Genomic DNA, 20,222 nt, shown 5'->3' on the forward strand with positions numbered 1-20,222 from the left:
ATTAATATGGATTGAGGCCCATTGTTTCCTCAAATTAGGCCACGGGGGTGCTCCTTGGGGAAGCACATAGCGGGCATCCACCCGTCCACGGGCTCCCAGGTTCCAGCCTGGGGTCCCTCGGCTGGTGATGAAGAGACTAGGCCGTTCCCAAGCTCGAGTTCCTGCTGTAGGGGTGCGGGGGGCTGGTCCCAGCATGGAAGTGGCCGTGTGGACCAGTAAGAATTCTTTCCTCACGTGGAGGGTTTGCTAATTCTTGCTCATTTCAGGTTCACCCCTTGGGAAGTGGGCAACATTTTACAGTTTACAATGCATCCTTTGTCCCTTCTCTGATTTGAGCTCTGCAACAGGTCATTTTGTTCAGATGAAGTTCAATGATTCACTCAAGGTCACACAGTGTACTAGCGGCAGACAGGCCCGAATCTCAGGCATCGACACACCCACCCCTGCCCAACCCCAGGACGCGATGGCCAAGACCCCGCACCAGGAGAGGGGGGCGCTGACTCATGTGCCGTGTCAGGGTCAGGGTCGAAAGGACGGCCGCAGCCCTGCCCTCACCTAGCTCACGGTGCCATGGATCAGAAAGACATGGAACCACCACGCCAGCAGCCAGTGGGCGGAACCTGGGGCCCCGGGCCTCAGTGCGGTGAGTAAGTCAGGGTTCATGCAACACGGGTCCAAAAGCACCTGCTTTGCGCCAGATACGACCCCGAAGTCCCTGGAGCTCTCACCCGATGAGGTGTGTGGGGCTCAGCAAATACAGGATGCTTACAGACTGTGTGGCTGCTCGGAAGGAACCCAACCGCAGGGTGAGGTGGGGCTCCCCTGGGGTAGCACTGTGCACGGGGTGATCGGATGAACCAAGATCTGACAGTGACTCTGACGGTCAAATTGCAGCCTGGACACCCCCCTGGCGTCGGAATCAATGGCTTCATCTGACCGCTGGGGGCACCGGCTCCAGAGGGGTCCTGGGCTGCCCATCTCCCAGAGGGTGGCAGAGGAAGGGACTGGAAGGTGACCTCGTGTGCCAGGCCACAGTGATGAGGCTGGAACCAGCAGCCGGTTCCCACTGCTGGCTCAGGCACTTGTGTAGGCCTGACCCCGATTATACCCCAGGACCTTGCCGGCTTCCCAGGGAGAGTTCCCAGGAGTCCACACTGGCCTGGACAGGAGTGCAGTGCCCCTGGGTAGGTGGCTGCAGCCTTCACGGGCACCTAGAGCCCTTGAGATGCTGGACAAAAGTTCCTTGGTCAGCTCTGCAGGCGTCCTCTCGGACTGTCTGTCTCCCTTTCTCTGAATCTTAGGCACATTGAAAGTCCTCTGAAACCCTCCTACCACCCAACGCTCCTACCCTCGGGCCTGAGTGGAGGCCGAGTCGGGGCACCCTACAAGTGCATCACAGAGAAACAGCTGGAAAAGAGTGTGCTTTGGCCACTGGGACTGGGTTCCTGGATCCCGCTGTTAACTGCTGACCACAGTGCCCCGGCCGCCGCAGTGAGGGCTCCCGGCTCCATCCCAGCCATACTGGGAGAGAAGCAGAGGCTCTGCTCTCAGACCTAGAGCAACCCCACAGGTGGGTGTGCATCGGCCCCATTTCGCAGAGCAAGCCTGGAGAGGTCAGGGTCACCAAGGGAATGCTGGCTCTCTGGCTTGAGGTGGGGAGCCTGGAGTAGCCGGGAACCTCTCTGATTCCCGGGGGAGCCCGCAGCTTAACCCCAATGCCATCCCCCCAGGAGAGAGCCAGGTCTGCCGGAGGCGGGGTGCCTTGTGGGGGTGGTTGCCGAGGTGGCAGTGCTGGACCTCCCCCAGCACGCCCCTGCCGAGCACACCTTCATCTCGCTCAATCCCCTGCGAGTCCCATTCTAGAGATGGGGAAACTGAGGCAGAAGGAGGCTGTCACTCATCCAAGCCCACACTGTATGTCACAGTCAGCGGCTACCCAGACAGTCAGACTCCAGGATCCACTGTCCACGTGCCTCCAGGATGCACTGTCCACGTGGTGCTGTCTCTCCCGGGGGGGGGGGGGGGCTTGGGAGGGTCCTCTCACTCAGCTTTACCAGGAGCTCAGAGGTCACGCCCTTGGTGAGAAGCCAAGAGCTGAAAGGCGCACTGTGGAGACCACCCTCCACAGCTCCCTTTGCCCCCCGTGGACCCCCGGGTCACCCCAAGGGGCCGATGCAGCTCACTGAGACCAGAGAGCTTCTCTGAACCTGGCCCCGTGGGGGCTGTGAGGCCCACAGATCAAGAGGCACATGGAGGTGGTGGCAGCAGCAGACATCGAAGCTCCGGACTGGAGGTAAACGCTGCCCGTGCCGTGCAGGGGAGCCAGACCAGTGGGCCCCCGGGGCAGGAGAGAGCACTCTGTAGGCCGGGGGGCAGCCCTGGGCACCTGCCGGCTGAGGGGTTCACGAGGGAGGCCGTGGGGCCAGCCGGGGGAGGTCCCTGCAGGGGGAAGGCCTGGACCGAGCCCCAGCCACACCGACAGAGGCTGCAACCAGCTCTGAGAGTCCAAGCTCCTTCCATGAAGAGGGAGGAAAGCAGTGGGCGCGAGGAAGGAAGGAGGGAAAACAGATACACTGATTCTATATTTAAGTTCTCCATACTAGCAAAAGAGCCACACTGGTTGGTGCCCACATCGCATGTGCTCAAGAAACTTCGGTTGAATGAATAAATCCCTGTGTGTGCCAAACGGTACCTGCAATAAAAAAAAAATGTATGAATATGCCTGAGCTCCGGTCTTTACACAGACCTCCCCCCACTCCCAGCACAGCAAGAGAAACGGGGTTCACCAAAGCTTGTTCTAGCTGCATCCGAACAGACCTGAAGACGTGCCCCACCTAGGAACGGCACTGACTGTCCCCTCCCTGCCCGCCTGCTCTGGAAGCTCACCCCTCAGTCCGATGTGTCCGTGTCCACCTTGCTCCTTCTTGTGAGAATACTGGTCATACTGGACCTTGTCTCTGAAAAAGGTCCTGTTTGAACGTACGAGGGGTTAGGACTCCAACATATGAATGGCCAGGGGGCTGGGACTCAATCACCTTCTACCCGTCACCCCGGGTGACACAAACCTCCCCAAGGTCCATGGAAGGAGAGGGCCTTGGCTCTGCCCGTGTCCCTGAGTCAAGCAGACACACAGCCCATCCTCAGCCCTGTGTGAGGAGGGACGGTCATCTGGAAGGCCATGGTTTGGAGCCCCTACCTTCCTTCATCAGTGCTCTGGGTCACCTGCCCCAGCAACCCTCTGGCCAGGACGCACACTCCAGTGCCCACCGCCTGGGGTGGAAGCCCAGCTCCTGCACTCGTGAGCTGTGTGTCCTTGGGCCCAGGACTTAACCTCTCTGTGCCTCTATAAACTTCTCTATAAAATGGGATAATGATGGTCCCTATCTCATAAGGTTTTGTCAGGATAAAAAGGCGGATGTTTGCCAGAGGACAAGCCCTAGGTCAGTGCTAGATAATCAAAGAGGCTGTCTTCGCAAGAGGGTCCCCGAGCTCTGGCTCTCCAGGAACAACCGGGGAGGCCAAGGGTGGAACGGGATCAGGCCAGGTCTGCCGCCTTGGCCCCCAGGGGCCCGCAGGCTCCACAGGCAGGGGAGAGCCTGCTGGTCAGCCGGGGGTCTAGAGGGGGCTCTCGCCCACTGGGGCTGCTCCCACTCCTCAGCCTGGCGGGCACTCAGCAGGCAGCCCCAGCCGTACCCCATTTTATGCATATTAGAGAGAAATCCAAGCGTGATGGTCTGCGATTGTTCCATTTGTTTACAGCATTTGTTCAAGCATATTTCTGGCAAGGAAGCCGACAATAAGCCAAGGCCGGCGGCCCGGCTGGCGGGCAACATGCAAAGACAGCTGCTGTGGCTGGTGCTTCCCGGTGGGCCGGGCGGAAACCAGGGGCTCTGTCTGAGATGCTTCAAAGAGGGGCCTTTGTCTGGGACAGCCGAGCCAAGGGCCCCTTGGGGGAGGGCGGGCTGGGGCTCTGGGCGCTGCAGACTCGCTCAGCGACCCCGCACCCGGGGCTGCCTCTCTCCGGGCCTCAGTTTCCCAAGCCTGCTGTGAGGGGGATAAACTCGGGACCCAGGGGCATGCTGTGACCGAGCCCTCTCCGGGCGCAGCCTGACTCCCCAAGGCCTGTGTTCTGCAGACTTTCAGGTGGCGAGCAAAGGCTGATGCAGCCCCCAGGGCTTGGCCTCCCCAGAGTCAGGGCTGCCCTTCCAGCCACCTGCAATGGGGACCCCGAAGCTCCAAGAAGGGAGGGAATGGGCCCACAGCTGAAGCATCCGTGCCCTCTGGGCTGGTGGGAGAGCCCGACTCCTGCTGCCGCTGGGGCCGCACCCCTACCTCGGTCCCGAGCCCCAGCACCTTCTTCGCAGGCACTTCCAAAAGGGCTGTGCTCTCTGCACATCCTTGCTGGGAAACGAGCACACGAATGAATGAATGAATGAATGAATGAGCCAACCAATCAATATGTTGACAAATCAGGAAATGAAAGCCCCCCGAGTGCTATTTCCTGAAGGTATTTCCACGAAGGTCTCCTTACCATGGAACATATTTGAAGGATTTCTTTGGAGGATGCAAGTGTTTCAGGAGGAAGGAAAGACCTGGCAACTTCTGGAAAGAGGAGCGGGCACCCTCGCGTCCCGCCAGGTGGACCAGTCCTGTGCACGATTGGCCCACGTTGCCCCCGGGCCCCAGGTTGTGAGCAGCGTGTGGGGTGTGTGGCCCGGAGTGGGTTCCAGGGCTCCGGTGGCCTCTTCAGTCCGTATTCGCTCTGTCCTCAACCTGCTGGGGCAAACCTTGAACTCAGGGCTGCCTCCAGGCCTCCTCGTCCCTGGAAGCGCCACCATCTGCAAGGCACGGCCAGCTCCTTGTTCTCTCTGAGAGTGAAGAATGCGCTGTGTGAGATCTACGGGGATTCGTGTCCTTGTCTTAACTCCCATCAGTGCACAGGGGCTACCTGAGGAAGAGGATTGCACCCAAATCCCTGACACCCTCCCCCCTGCTTGTCCTGGGCCAGGTACGGGGCACTGGGGGCAGGGGAGGCAGCCAGGGCCGGCCGAGGAGCACTCCGGAGTAGTCTCCTGGGGCACGCACCGCTCACACTGGACACTGCGTCTTACTTGACCTCTAAGCAAATAGGAGATACAATGCCTGGTTCACAGATGAGGAAACAGAGGGTCAGAGAGGCAGAGGGCCTCTCCCAAGGGCACCCAGAACATGACGCAGCCAGGAGTCTGACCAGACCCGTCCAGGTTAGCCAGGCCAGAGAAGAAGGATGAGCCGGGGGCTCGAGAGTGGGGGTTGGTGATGCGGCCGGCTGGCCGGACTTCAACATTCATCCAACAAATATCGATCCTGGCCACTGGAGGAGCCAGGGAGAGCCCCACCCCTCGTCCCAGGTCCCCGCCGAGGAGGCAGCACGCTTGGAGGGGGTGGTGGGCTCCAGGGAATGGGGGCAGGGACGTAGTCCGGCTTCTCTGCAGACTCTGACCCGTGGCCAAGGTGTCCCCCGGTTCACTGGGGAGCACAAAGGGCAGAGGCTGGCCCCGTGGTACCTCCACGGGGGACGCGGCAGCAGACTGGCCGGCGCCCGCTGCCCGGCCCACACCACTGACCCCTCCGCCTGCCAGAGCCAATATTTGAGGTCAGGAGGCAAGGTCAGTGTCCGTGAGTGGCCCATGGGGCTGGCGAGTCCCCCTCCAGGACCATCCGCTGCCACTCTGCTCCCTGAAGCCAGCCAGGGCTCTCCTGGAGCAGCCCGCAGGACGGGGGGTGGCAGGAGCCCCTTCTTTGGCCTCTGCCTGCGTCCTCAGCTGCATCAGGGAGCTCCCCGGGCAGGTGGCCAGTGGGCGTCTGTCCCCAAGGACCCCAGGCACTCCTGCAGCGTGGTGACACTGAGAGCCCCAGGTAGCAGATCCTCTCACCTGGGGCTGCTTTCTTAGCCACACGGGCAGGTGGGAGAGTGGTGGTCCTCCCTCGTGACAGATGGGGACCGACCCAGGCCCGGAGGGAGGGAGAGCCCTGCCCAGAGTGATGCAGCCCACGGCTGCCCAGGGGAGTAGCTCCCACAGGAAGCACTGGTCACGCAGCCTGCTGCCCAGGACGTGGCCAGTGTCCCCAGTGATGTGGGCGGTGGCACAGTGCTGGGAAGAAATCCTGCCCGTGGAGGGGCCCGTGCCCGCCACCCCACTCCGCCCATCTCAGAGCCAGATCCCTGTCCGGCTGCGAGATGCCTGGGGGAGAGGAAAGCCCGGCCTCGACTGGCCCTGCCCCTCCTGGCCTCGGCCTCCAAGCTCTGCTCAAGGTGGGCGGCTGCCACAGCGTCTACCTGCCCACCAAGGCCCACCTCATAGACCCTCACCCCTGGGGCCAGCCAAAGTTCGGCCTGGGTTTCTGCAACCCGATGATGCCACTTAAAGCCTGGACCCAGGAGCAGATGGGGCCCAGTGGGCTCTCTCGGGGCACTCAGTGCCCTGGGGGCCCACAGAGCACCTGCCCTCCCTCGGCCATCCTGGGAAGGCTTTCTGAGGACAAGGAGGGAAGGGACAACTTGTGAGAATGGAGACCACGGACTGCTCTAGACGTCCGAGGAGCCCCGAAAGCACCCCCATGATGGGCGAGAGGCCGGGGCACTCCTTAGCAGGGCTTCTGACCCAGCCAGCCCGGGGCCTCAGCCTCGCTGTGTCCCCTGGCCCAGTCTGCCGGCCCCGCCCTGCTGTCCCCGGAGCTGGGAGCCGGCTGCAGGAAAATGTGAGTGTCAGCGCTGTGCTGCCACATTCCTGAGGCCTCCCTCCTAGCCTGGGAGCAGCCACCCTCCTCCGCCTAAACCGGAAAGCCGCGCTGGTGGGTCCTGGCCCTGTCCTGCGCTCCCTGCAGCTTTCATCCCGGGAACACCCTCCTGCCAGCCGCTGGTTTGGCGGCCCTGAGGCCCCAGCCAAGCCAAGGCTTTCAAGTGCATTCCCAGGGGGCCCTCGGGGCTGTTGCCGCCTCCAGCGGGCTGGGTATTTTGGGGGACGTCCCCTAAATGAAAACAGGGCAGGAATGCTGGAGGCCGGCACCATGTCCCCAAGGCTTGGGTGCGGTGCTTTGAGCTGGGCAGAGAAGAGAAGAGGGGGGGATCGGCGAGCAGGAGACGGCAGAGAGGGACCAAGGGGACCGGCTGACGCCCTTGGGGGCAGCAGCGGGAAGAGAGAGGCCAGCAAGGGGCTCTGGTCTCTAGGGCGATCAGAGCCCTCCGAAGCAGCCGTCCAGAGGCTGCCACGTCCCTCGGCAATGCCGCTCACCGTCTGCACCACTTTCTCTCGGCGGTGGACTGGGACGTGATACTTTGAGGCCTACGTGGCTCAGGGCCAGGATGAGGGCTCATGGGGGTACTGGGCTTGGACCCCCAGCCCCCGGCACAAACGTGTACAGCCCTGTTCTCCGGAAGGAGCTGCATGTCATCTGGTGGTCTCCTCTCTGCCCATGGCTCCCCGTGGGCCCTACGGGGCCTACGTGGCTCAGGAGCAGCCAGGGGCAGAAATCCAGGCCCAGAGGAATCTAGTCAGGGGCCCTCCATCCCTAAGGAGCTCCGAAGACCCCTCCTCCGCAGAGACAGCTCAGCAAACACACTTCCCGCCCCGCAGGGGTTGGACATTTGGCAGGGGGAGCAGCTAAAGCGTGGACATGGAGGGCCCCTGGCTTCAGCCTCCCAGCCCCAGGGTGAGGGGCCCCTGCCCCACTGATGTAGGCGAACAACACCGGCTCCTGCCCTCCCCTGCCCTGGTCTTGTCCCACCCGGGGCCCCTGGTAGGAAGCTTCGCTTGTTTTCCTCAATGTCTGTGAGCCTCCCAGAGCACCAGGCACCCTGTGTGTCCCCTGCCCTGAGGGCTTTCCCAAGTACAGCGGCTCCCAACGCCCCGTGACCTGCCTCTCGATGGGGGCAAGGGAGTGCTCACTGAGACTCAGAGAGGTGGGCAGACCCCGAGGCTGCCCGGCCCATGGGCGCTGGAGCCATCTTGCCTTCCGGCCCCTTGGGCGGCCATAGGCCGGGCCGGGAAGCCGCCCAGCTGCTCATCAGAGCCCCGAGGTGGGCATCATACCCATGGCATCTCCCAGGGCAGCAGCAGAACACAGAGAAGGGGCCTTTGTCCAGCCCCGCAGAAGGGCACGGAGACCTCCCAGAGCTGCCCCTGGCGCTAGCCGGGCCCACTGGGCCACCCGCACGGGGACGGTTAATGAACCCGCCCCAACTGGGCCCAACACAATGGCACGTTGTGCGGCCTGTCGGGGCGATCGTCCTGCTCACCCATCAGGGCTGTCGCTGGGGACATGAGGCGCATGGGTGCACACCCGCCACGGTGGGCCAACTTGGGGACATGCGGCCCTGGGACCCCCAGGAGTGATGACCTCCCATCTGAGAGTACAATGCCCCTCAGTCACCAGCCGGTGCAGGGGGCGGGCCCGGGAAGGGTGACATGAGCCCCAAGAGGACACCAGGAGACACCCCTGACGCGGGGGCAGCAGGACAGGTGGCTGCTGGCCTGCCTGGCCCCTCACGAGTGTGACCTTGAGCTGACCCCGCAGGGCCTCGGTTTTCACATCCCTACAGTGGGGCCACAGCCCGCTCTGCATCCCCACCCCAGGCTCGGGGTCGGGGGGTGGGGGGGGAAGCATGGGAAGTAAAGGCAAGATAATTGCCCCAAAACAGCAGCGCAGGGAGAAGAGGAAGTTTGACCTGAGAAGCAAGAAGCCCACTGATAGGCTCAATGCCACGGTTTCTGCCTGCAAACACCCCTTGGTTAGGGGAGAGCTGGATCAGGCCGCCCGTGGAGGAGACCTACACCATTACCTCAGGGAGCTTGCTTTCCCTCTGGGAGCTGGTTTCCTTGGCTGTGATGTCAGGAGTTCAAGGCTCCCAGGCTCTGCCACCCTCCCTGGAGACAGACGGCCACTAGAGTCAGGCACCACGGGCCCCGAAGTGGACAGAAAGGCCCCAACGTGGGCCGAGCGGGGCCGTCGCCCTCCCTGCCCCAGCAGCGCGCAGGGCCCCGGAGGCAGCGCTCAACCACCGAAATAGCCCGAGGCAGCTTCCCACAGGCCTTCGGACGTGGTATTTTTAGCCTTGGAGCCCGAGGCTCAGCAAGTTAAGAATAACCCCAGGCAGTGGGAAAGCGGGCGGCCGTGGGGGTGGGCAGTGCTGCGGCAGGCGGCTCTGAGCGCCCAGCAGAGGTCCTCCCTATGGCCCCCCGGGGCCAGGCAAGAGAGTCCAGCATACAAAACCAAAACGGCGAGGTCGAACTTGAAAGGTTTACGTGGCCGCTCCGCAGAGGGGCCATGACCGGGAAGGAGGGTGGCAGGCCTCAGCGCGCCCGGTGGCCCCCGTCTCCTGGCGGACGGCAGGCTGGAGCCGGCTCTCCACCTGCTCTTCACTCGTGGGGTCCCGCACGCTCAGTGAGTGACGATCTATGCTCCCGGGGCAGGGGCCAGAGTGTGACTGTACCTTGATCCCCCAGAGGGCTTGAGCCCAGGGTTGGGGGCTGCCCTTCCCGGCTCATCCCATGGGGACCTGCTGCGGGCAGGCCAGCACCAGCTCCCCGCGCGTCTCAGATAGTTCTGCTCTCGGACAGAGACACCCCAGCACCAGTCGTAAATGAACCAAGAGCTCAGCCTATAGAGCCCTCCCCACCCTTGACCCCCTTCCCGGCTCTTCCAGTTCCCTGGGCATTCAATCTCGGCCCCAAGTGTGGAATGAAGCTGCCCCACCCTCACCCTGGCACCCCCTGGCTCCATCCCAAACTCTGAGCCTTGTCCACACAGGTTCCTCTGATGGCCCTGCCAACTGGCCTTTGTCCCAGAGTTGAAACCTCGGGGCGGGGGACAGGGCTCTAAGGCTTGGGACACAGGGTGTACACAGTTGACATTCAGCTCTCAGTGAAGACAAAGAACCTGCAAAACCAAGCACATGCCAAGAGTCACGGGGATGGCCTTTCTTCCAGTTCCTCCTCAACTCTGAAGCCTTCCATGGCTTCCTAGTGCCTGCAGCAGCTGGAAACAGTGTTAGCCGATGAATCCATGATTCCTCCCAGATGAAACTCACCTGGGAGAATAAAGAAATGAAAGCAGATGATAGCCCAGAGAGACCCCCAATGTGGGCGAGTGGGGAGGCCCTGAAGGGGCACTCAAAACTGCTTCCCAACACAGGACAGAAGGGGAAGCAGGACACGGTCAGGGGCCTGGGCCAGGTCCTCGAGGCCTGCGGGGCCGCCCATGTTGAAACCCGCTGCCATTGATTGCTAGGGGCTCCTTATGCACTGGAAGCACCCAGGCACCCAGCTAACACGGGCGTCAGGAGGGTAGAGCCATGGACGCAGGACAGGCCTTGAACACAGCTGGCGCTCAGCTGGCACACCTCCTTTCCAAGATGATCTCAGGAGACTTTGCAGCTGGCAGCTCGGAGCAGGGGCTCTCCAGCCCCCGACCCCGCCTCTCCTCAACCCCTGTGACTCTGCCCATGCAGGGCCTCCCCCTGGAACTCATTCATTCGTTAGCTCATTCTGTAGCCAGCCACTCATCCGTCTTTTATCAACATTTTCTGGGCACCTGCTGTGTGCCAGCTGCTGGAGTCATGAAGACACTGAAGACCCCAGGACTTGATCTCCAGGAGCCCCCGGTTTGGGGAAGACAAGCCAGTAGACAGAGAGCACCCTGCCCATGAGAGTTGATATTAAAGGCCTAGGAGGAGAGCCGGCAGGCCTGGAGGCTTTGCTTAATCGCTCGAGGGGTGGGGGTGGGGGTCGGGGACACTGACGGGGAAGAGATGTGTGAGTAGCATCTGCAGGGTGCTGTGGGGACAGCTGGCTGGCAGCACCTGTGAAGTTCCTGCAGCCAGCACTGTCCCCTCCTATGTCTCTGCAAGCCCACGTCCCAACCTAAACTTGGACTCTAAAAGCATTTTACTTGTCCCAGGATCCAAACGCCCCGGACCAGCCAGCCCTGGGGAAACGTTGCTATGTCAACGAATGAATGAACAAGTAGTTTCCTCCAAAAATCTCCTTGATAGTGGAGCTAGCCCAGGGCAAGTTTCAGAGCAAGAGGGTGGACAGGGGTTGTGACCTCCTGGGAGCTGGGGTGGGGTCTCCCTACCCCGGCTCAAAGACCCACCCCAGGGTTCTGCTCCTCCCTCCTGCAGCCTCTGCCTGCCTCCACTCCCTCATTCGGGTGCACGCCGCAAGTCCTTACCTCCCATCCACGTGGCCAGACACCACTCCAGTGGTCACCCAGTCCAGGGTCAGTTGGATAAACAAAGCCAACAGAAACCCTGACCTGCGTCCTGTGCACCATGGGACAAGCGAGGGGGCAAGAAGTGAGCAGAGCCGGAGAGACTCAGAGCCTGGGGAGTGATTCAGGAAGAGATCACTGGGAAAGGATGCCCAGGAGAGGGAAGGGTCGATGCAAAGGCCCTGAGGCAGGAGCTCACCTGGAGGGTTAGAGCAATAACAAAGAGCCCCACGGGGCTGGAGCAGAGGAAAGCACGGGGATGGGCAGGCCGTGTTGGACCTGCTCAGCGCTGAGAGGACTTGAGGTTGCTCTGAGTAGGACCAGAACCCCCGGAGGACTGGGTCTCGTGTCTCTACAGGACCAGCCTGGCTGCTGGGTTGAGAACGGACCGGAAGGGGCAAGGCTAGCAGCCAGAGGCCAATGAGGAGGCCAGGGCAGTCCTGGAAGGGTGGGGCACCCTCCTTGCTCCCCTGTGGGTCATGAGAGAAGCCGGGAGCAGATCATCCAGGGCAACGCTGCGTCCATGCCCGGGGGAGCCCGCGGCATCCCAGCAGGTGCAGGCCAAGTCCCCAGTTGTACAGCTGAGAAAGTGGCCGGTCAAAGAAGCCACACCCCAGACAGTCCCCATTCCCCTTGCACGCAGCCCTTCACGTCCGGCTCCACATCCCTGAGCATGCTGCTTTGCTCAATAGGAATCACAGCACTTTTCGTGGCTCTGGCATGGTTTCTCAACTGGTTTTGGTTGAAGGGCCGTGTTAGAGCTGTCAGCATAGGACCTTATCCTAATTTTATATTTGCCCCGTTTCTGTAACGTTAGAATAAACGGGATAGCAGCAAATGCAGAATCTGTGGGAGACTCCTTTCCGGGGTCTTATGGAAGAGCACTGCTGTCATTGGTGAGAGCCGGGAAGGCATGGGCGGGAAATCCAATTCTTTTTTTAAAAAAATTAATAGACTCTATTTCTTGGAGCAGTTTTAAGTTTACGAAAAATTCTAACAGAAAGCACAGAGTTTCCATCTCCCTCCTCTCCACCTTTGCCCCTATTATTACAGCCCCTTAGTGCCCAACATGTTACAGATGATGAACCCCTGTCGATACGTTGTTACGAGCTGGAGTCCACGGCCAGACATCCGGGCTCAGGCTGAGTGTTGCACATTCTACGGGTTTTGCCAAATACATGACGTCTTTATCCACCACTGCAGTGGCCCACAGAGTACTCTTCCTGCCCTAAGACTCCTCCGTGCTCCACCTGTTCATCCCTCCCTCCCCCCGCCCCCTGCCTGGCAACCACTGATCATTCTCCTGCCTCCAGAGTCATGCTTTTTCCAGAATGTCATGTTCTGTACGCAGCCTTTTGGATTGACTTCTTTCACTTCGTCATATGCATTTTTGGTTCCTCCATGACTTTTCAGGGCTTGATAGCTCACCTCTCTTTGGTGTTGAATAGTGCTTCCACTGTCTGGCTGGACCGCAGTTTATTTACCCATCCACCTACCGGAGAACATCTTGGTTGTTTCCAATTTTGGGCAAATATGAACAAAGTGCTATAAACAGACCTACATTATGCCTCATTACTGTTCTGGTGGCATGTGGGGGGAGTTCTTTAACCATCAAAGGGCATTTGTGCAGACGAGAGTTAGGTGGCCGCAGGGCTCCTGGGGCAGCGTGAGACCAGAGGGTGCAGACAGCTTTCTGAGAAGGGGAGCTGTCCAGCAGTAGTGGGACAGGGGCAGCTCAGGACATCTCAAGGAGCCTTTCCCCGGCATTGTGCCCTCCCCTCCCCACTGAGGTCCAAGCAGAGTCCAGGGAAACCTGACAGGGACGCTGGTCAGGAGTCTTCCAGTCTGGGGAGAAGCCTGGAGACCCACAATGTTCCTGGACTCTAGAACACAGCAGCGTTCCTCTGACCCTTGCTGTGTTCAGCTGCCATGGTCACCCAGTGCACACCTGGTGGGCAGCCCCAGGGCAAGGGGTGAGGCTCCTTCACCCCTGCCCACTCCCCGCTCCAGGGCCAACAGAGAGCTGGCACGGAGTAGGTGCGGGCTGAGCCTGCGCCACACCCCGCACCCACACCCAGCAGCTTTGCCCGCTGGCCCCTGCCCATCCTGGAGAGAAGCAGGGGACGACACAGAGGGTCATGGAGCTGAAGCTCCCCTGGGCCTGGGCTGCCACCTCTTCTGCTGCGGGGCCATCTCCCGGCAGGATTATCAGTGCCCATCTGAGTCAGCCATGCACGAAAACAGGAAGAGCTGGGACAAGATCCTTCACCTTCCTTCGATTGTCATTGTCCAATTGTTCTCCACGCGGCGACGCCATCCGGCCGCTTCCCTGACGCTCCTGTGCCGTGGCTGCCCCCACCCCCCACGGTGGAGACGGGGAGCCGGGGAGGCCGGGCTTTTCTGCAGAGCACCGGCCACGGGCAGCACGCTGCCAGATACATGGAAAGGCCTTGACCACAACCTGGTCTTTCAGGGCAAATCCAGGGGGCTTTCCAAGGCTATGGGCCGGGGGGGGGGGGGATGGAAAGGAACCCTTGAAACGCCTCCGACCTGCAGAGTGACAGAGGCAGCTGGGGGACACAGAGAAACCACTCTGACAGAATGACAGTGACTCTTGGCAAGTGGGGCTGCCCGGAGCAAAACAGTCCTAACATCCCCTGGGTCTCGGCCCTTCTGAGAGCTAAGTGAGTTAGGACAAGGGGGCAACAGGACACTGGGGTTGCCACGCTGGGGAAAGAGCCCTGCGGTGAGCAGCGGGCTCCCCCGGCTCTCCCACCTCCAGCAACAAACAGCGGCCAAGATGCTCTGAGGCCGCGATGGCACTGACTTACTGGGGAAGGATTCCCGCCACACGGCTGTGAAGACTGTAACATACCACCGGCCCCACACACGGTCCCTTCAACCCCTGGCCCAGAGGGGGCCCACTGGAAAGCCCTGGAAGGTCGAAGAATGTCTCCCTAACCTCGCCAGCCCCCACGGGACATGCGCACACACAAGCGCACACACGTGTTCAAGTGTTCTCGCACTCCCTTATACTAACATGCTCGTGCGTTTCTGCGTGCGCACACAGAAACTGCTCCGGAGCGTCTTCCCTGATGAGTCAGCGGGTCCCCGCCTCATGCAGAATGTGTGGGAGCAACTGGGGCCAGCTGGGCTTTGCACACTTTCCCCAGCTGCAAAAGTGACCTCTAGAGCTGCTGGTGACGCTTTGAGGATTCCAGAATCCACCAGCTGGACGTTGCCTCCACCAAGCATCTTCTCCTAAGACCCCACTGCCCTCACCTTTCCCCTTCCACTCATGGGCCTCCAGGGGCTCTGCAAACGTCCAGATGGACACACGGCTGGGGAGACAGGGCTTGCTGGTCCTGCAGTCTGAACATCTCCAAGGATGTGGGCTCAAGTCCCAGCCCTGGCATCTTCGTTCGCACTTCTCTGCTCCCCCCAAACGTGCATGAGACCCCATCCTGAGCACTTCCTGGGGTGATGTGGGCTCAGGGAAGGAAAGAGAGCAGGCAAGGCTGAGTGACAAGGACAGCTGGGGTGACAGGAGTGGTTGGGATGACAGTGCTGATGGCCTCAAAGGGATGAGACTTCTGGCTCTGCCCTTCCACCAGTGCTCTGAATTCATAGCAAGCTGAGTCAAGTTTTGGTGGCCATGACTTCCCAAGCCCCTGCAACACCAGCTGAGTCTTTTCCTGGACGACCAAGGGGGCTACTGTTGGGTAGAGAAGGTGGCTGGTCCAGAATCTTTCTACTGCAAGTGCAGAAAGTCAACTCAGACTGGCTGCAACCAAAAGGGGGCAATTGAGGAAGAACAGTTTCAGGTATAGCTGGTTCAAGGAACCCATCACCAAACCTTGTTGTCTCTCCCTCTGTCCCCCAGCTCTGTTTCCCTCCATGTTTGTGCCATTCTCAGGCAGACTCAACCCTCTCTCTTTTCTTTCTGGTCCAAGCAAATGAGAGCTTATTGCTCCTGAGTTTGAACACAAGTCCCAGGGCTGTCCCTCACTGGCCCTTAGTGCTCTGGCATGGGTCAAGTGTCCATCTCTGGACCTAGGTGCAGAGTCAGCTCCACTGAACTCTGGGACTGAGTGTAGGGTGAGGGCATGGCTGCCCCCCTGAAATCTGGGTGTTATGGTCAGAAGAAGCTGGAACAGATGTGAGCAGCCAATGCCATGGGCATCCATGACAGTGGCAGGTACGTCTGCAGAGGCGGACAGAGGGGATTCTGGAAGCAAGGTGGAGTAGAATTCAGGTCCTGGATCTTTCTGTGTGACTTGAACCAGAGCCCTGAGCCTCTTGGGTGAAGCTAGATTGTGGACCGTCCGAGCCACCCTGGGCTTGCTGCAAGGCTTGTTCTGATCACCCGCTGCTGTGTAACAAATAGCCCCAGTCTTGGTGACCCTAAACAATCACCACTGCATTATCCTCGTGGATTTTGGATAATTAGGGCAAGGTGCAGCAGTGATGCTTGCCTCCTCTCTGAGCTGTTTGAGCCTCAGCTGGGAAGACCTGAGCAGCTGGGCATGGAACCTTCTGGAGCCTTTCCCTCATGTGTCTGGCGCTCAGACTGGGGTGACTTGCAGGTGTGGCTCAGCTGGGGCTATCGGCTGGGACGTCTGGGCTATCAGCATGGGCACAGTTGCTTGGGGGAGTCGGATTTCGTATGAGCTCAGGATGAGCAAACAGAGAGCTACACGGTCTCTCATGAGCCAGAAATCACCTGGCATCATTTCTACCCTCTTGCTTCAAGTAGTCACAAGCCTGCTCGTATGCGAGGAGAAGGCATAACTTACCTCTTCACATGCGGAGTGTCAGAGAATTCACAACCGTGTTTTTAAATGATTGCAAGGCTGGGACACCTGGGTGGCGCAGTCAGGTAAGCGTCCAACTCTTGATTTCAGCTCAGGTCACGATTTCAGGGTCATCGGGCTCTGCGCTCAGCGGGGTGTCTGCTTGAGATTTTCTCTCTCCCTCTGCCCCTCCCCCACTCACTCTCATGCTCTCTCTCTTTAAAAATAACTCTTTAAAAATAATAATAAAATAAATTATCACAAGGCTCAAATACGATAGATAATCCAGTGGTTCTCGGTCGGGGGCGAAGGGGGCATTTTGCCCCCAGGAGCTATTTGAGAACGCCTGTTGCTGTGGTCCGAGCATTTGTGCCTCCCACCCCAATGTTGAAAACCTAACATCCAGGTGACAGCATTAGGTGGTGGGGCCTTTGGGATGGAGGCCCCGAGAGCTCCCTATCCCCTTCCTTCAAGTGAGGACGCAGCAAGGAGTCAGCTGTCTGCAACCCAGAGGAGCGTCCCCACCAGAAGCCAACTGTGCCGGCTCCCTGATCTAGAACTTCCAGACTCCAGAGCCGTGAGCAATAAAGTTCTGCTGTTTGCAAGCCACCCTGTCGTTTACAGCAGCCCAAAGGCCCGAGACACCTGGAGACATTTTTGGTTGCCACAATCAGCTGAGGGTGGGCGGAGGGGGTGGTGTTCCTGGCATCTCGTGGGTAGAGGCTGTGCACCCTGTGTGCTCAGGACAGCCCCCACAAGGAGCCAGCCAGCCCCAAAGTCAGTGGATGGACATTTGGGCAAAGGGATGTCGACCTCCCACGTGGTCACTCTGCCAGCCAGCCACAGTGCGCCTTCCGGGGCATCTGCAGGGCTGTGTCATGCTAGGAGAGCTGTCCCAAGCAGCAGCATCACCACCTGCCCCGCTGTGGACACAAGCTCTTGGGGAGGCCACAGACACCCAAGCACGGGGCCGGGGTGCGGGAACGCTGGGTCCCATCCCCTCGTCCCCGCTCTGCCACCCAGGCCTCGTGACCTCCATGAGTCACTTCCTCCCTCGTGGCCATCCTTCACTCGTTGGAATCAGGAGGGGGTGAGCTAGATGAACCGGGACAATGGTCGGCGCCTGCATAGACCCGGCTCGCTCAATTTGCTTGACCCCAGGGTGGGGGTGTCCGCGCCACGGAACCCCAGCCAGAGGGGCCCTGGATGATTTACAGGGCAGTCGGGTTTTCTTGATTTCCTCTCTTTTCGCCCTGCCCCCCCACCACACAACCCACCCTGGGTTTCCATTAAAACGCCAGCCAGACGGACAGCTACAAAGGCAGCCCCAAGCCGCAGCCTTCCAGGGCCGCTCCGAGCAGGGCCCGAGGGGCCCAGGCCAGGCGTACATTGTTCCATTTTTGGAATTCTTCGCGAGTGAGAGCAGCTCCGGCTGTCAACAGAGCTCTGTTCACAGAGGCTGGCCTGGCAAAGGAGAGAGGGCACACCATTGTCCGGCTGGGCTGCAGGCTACGGGAATGTGCCGGGATGCCGGCCCGCACGGCACAGCCCAGAGCCGGCCTTTGTGCACCCACGCCGGCCAGCCCGGCCCCCCCATAAATAACAGTGAGCTCACTGCCTCCGGAGACCAGGATTCCAGCCCGGGACGGGGCGGGGCACAGGGCGGCCACGTCTCACCACGACGCCTGTCAGGGTGGGGTCCTGACCGGCAGGTAGACTGCTTCAAGTGTCTGGGGCTAGCTGCCACCCCGCCAGCAGGACTGGGGACCTCAGCGCCAAGGGCTGCTGTGAACCTGCCCGCGCCCACGGGGCACCCGGGACGGCGATGCCAGCTCGGCCTGAGCTTTCCTCCTCGGTGACAACGGGGCGGCGGGAGAGGTCCATATAAGCCCCAGCCAGGTGGTCACGGCCAATGTCACAGTGTAAGTCACGTTGATGGTAGGGACTAGAACGGCGCCTCACCTCTGAGGTCCTCCTCCTACACCCACGACACTAATTGTGAGATCGCCTCAGACAAACTCTGACGAGGGGCATCCTAGGGACTACCCGGCCGGCCCTCTCAAAACCACCTGGCCGCCAAGGGCAAGGGAAGTCCGCGAAGGTATCACAGCAGAGAGGAGCTGAGGAGACAGGACGAGCGACGGGGGAGCGTGGCCTGGGTGTCAGTCGTCCTGGAAGAGAAGCGGAATATCAGGTAAGCGCTAAGGGAGGCCAAATGAAGCACGGGCTTGAACGAACCACACTGTGCCTGTCACGGTTCACCGGTTGTGACGAGCCACATCAGTATTGTCCGCTCGTCCTCGGGGAAGCCCGCTGCCCGGGGTCTGCGCGCGTCTCTGGGCCGACACTGTTCTAAACTGAAAAGCGTGTGCGAAAAGCATCGTGAAGGGCCCGGAGCCGGTGCTCCGTGAATGGGAGCTCTGACCACAGGAGCCGGCCGCCCCCATCACTCCGGACGCAGCGCGCGTGATGGCTCCGAGGGAGCCCCTTCCCTCTGCCCAAAAGGGGCAAGTGTGAGCACCTTACTTTCCCCTCGTGGGGGAAGAGGCAGTGGATTCGGGCCCTGCCAGCCTGAGGCAAGTCCCTGACCGTCCCCTCTTGACGACTGGGCCTCGGACGAGCATGAGCCCCCTCTCAAACCCAGGCAATACTGCCTTCCTCTCGGGGCTGCTGTTGGGTGACAGGAGGGCCCTGGGGGCTCCAGGGGGGCGCACAACTGCACCCTCCTGTGACCGGAGATCCTGCAACTCAGGCCGAATCCGAGTCTCCTCTGAGCCCACCAGCACCCCACCGGCTGTCCCCAGCTCCCCCGCTCTCCAACCCCTGCCTGGCCGGCCTCAGAGGGTGCCAGCGAGACCTTACAGGCCTAACAGAACTTGCTTTCCACCAGACAACATGGCACGACACACGGTCGTGTCCTCCGTCATGTCCGCAGCAGCCCTGTGATGGAAGCAGGGCCGGGTGAGCCCACCCATGTCACAGGGGGAGCCATCCCTGCGACCACCTGATGAGCCCCAGCCCAGTGACCACGGCCAGCAGGACACCCAGCATCACTGTGTCTCTCACATGGCCTCACACACAGGGGTTTTCCTGTCCCATCACGGGGCAGAGGACTGAGGACCGTAGGGGCTGATCATTTGTCCAAAGTCATAGCCAGGACTTACTTAAACTTGTGACTCAAGACCAGTGTTTTCAACCACCACGTCCAAGCTCCCCAGACAGGGGAGGTGACCAACCCAAGGCCACGCAGTTCACAGATGCTGAGCCAGCATCAAACCTGCCTTTAGGGAATTGTCTGGTGTTGGCTCGGCAGCCCACAGACCCCGTGCAGCCCAGAAGACCCTCTGTGCAGCCCCAGGAGACAGAAGGCCCATGGCCTAGCAGGGCTGGGAACTGCCTCAGAGGACTGACCACAGAGGAATCCACATGGGCATCCCGGTCCTCCAGTCTGCCACTCTGCTGCCAGCTACCCTGTGGCCGCCCTAGACCCAGAGCAGGTCCAGGTGTGTATTGAGGGTTCAAGTACCTCCTGACCTGCCCCTGCAGTGTGTCCAACTTCTTAGCCCACCATTCCTCTACCTGGCCCTCCCTCTGACCAATGCTCCAAGTAGACAGAGCTTCCACCAGCACCCCTTGGGAGGGTAGATGGGCAGATGGACAGAGGGTGGATGGATGCATGGATGGATGGATAGATGAATGGATGGACAAATGGATGATGGGTAGATGGAAGGGTGGGTGGGTGGATGGATGGATGGATGGATGGACAGATGGATGGATGGGTAGATGGAAGGGTGGGTGGGTGGATGGATGGATGGATGGACAGATGATGACTGGATGGATGGATGAATGGATGGACAAATGGATGGATGGGTAGATGGAAGGGTGGGTGGGTGGATTGATGGATGGATGGATGGATGGACAGATGATGACTGGATGGATGGATGAATGGATAGACAGATGGATGTTTGGATGGATGGATGGATGGATGGATGGATGGATGGATGGGCAGATGGACAGATGGATGGATGGGTGGGTGGGTGGACAGATGGACTAAAGGATGGATGGGTGAATGGATGAGTAGATCGATGCATTTGTTGGGTTTGGGGGGATGATGTTGGATGGAAGCTGATTAGCCTCCACTCAGTTATGTCCTCCCCCTTGACAAGTGAGATGATCTCT

The 20,222-nt window shown here is 60.3% G+C and overlaps 1 long non-coding RNA gene across 1 annotated transcript; it reads right to left on the minus strand.

Moving 5' to 3' along the window:
* Nucleotides 1–2,571: 2,571 nt before the first annotated feature.
* On the minus strand, nucleotides 2,572–9,045 carry LOC123778491 (uncharacterized). The gene is made up of 5 exons (XR_006775931.2): nucleotides 8,822–9,045; nucleotides 4,532–4,868; nucleotides 4,333–4,401; nucleotides 2,887–2,969; nucleotides 2,572–2,692 (listed from the first exon to the last, which is right to left on the minus strand). It is a non-coding gene; the product is annotated as an uncharacterized LOC123778491 (long non-coding RNA).
* Between the last annotated feature and the right edge of the window lie 11,177 nt (nucleotides 9,046–20,222).

This window comes from Ursus americanus, chromosome 24, assembly GCF_024610735.1.
Source record: "Ursus americanus isolate L20-20 chromosome 24, mUrsAme1.1.p, whole genome shotgun sequence".
Lineage (NCBI taxonomy): Eukaryota > Metazoa > Chordata > Mammalia > Carnivora > Ursidae > Ursus > Ursus americanus.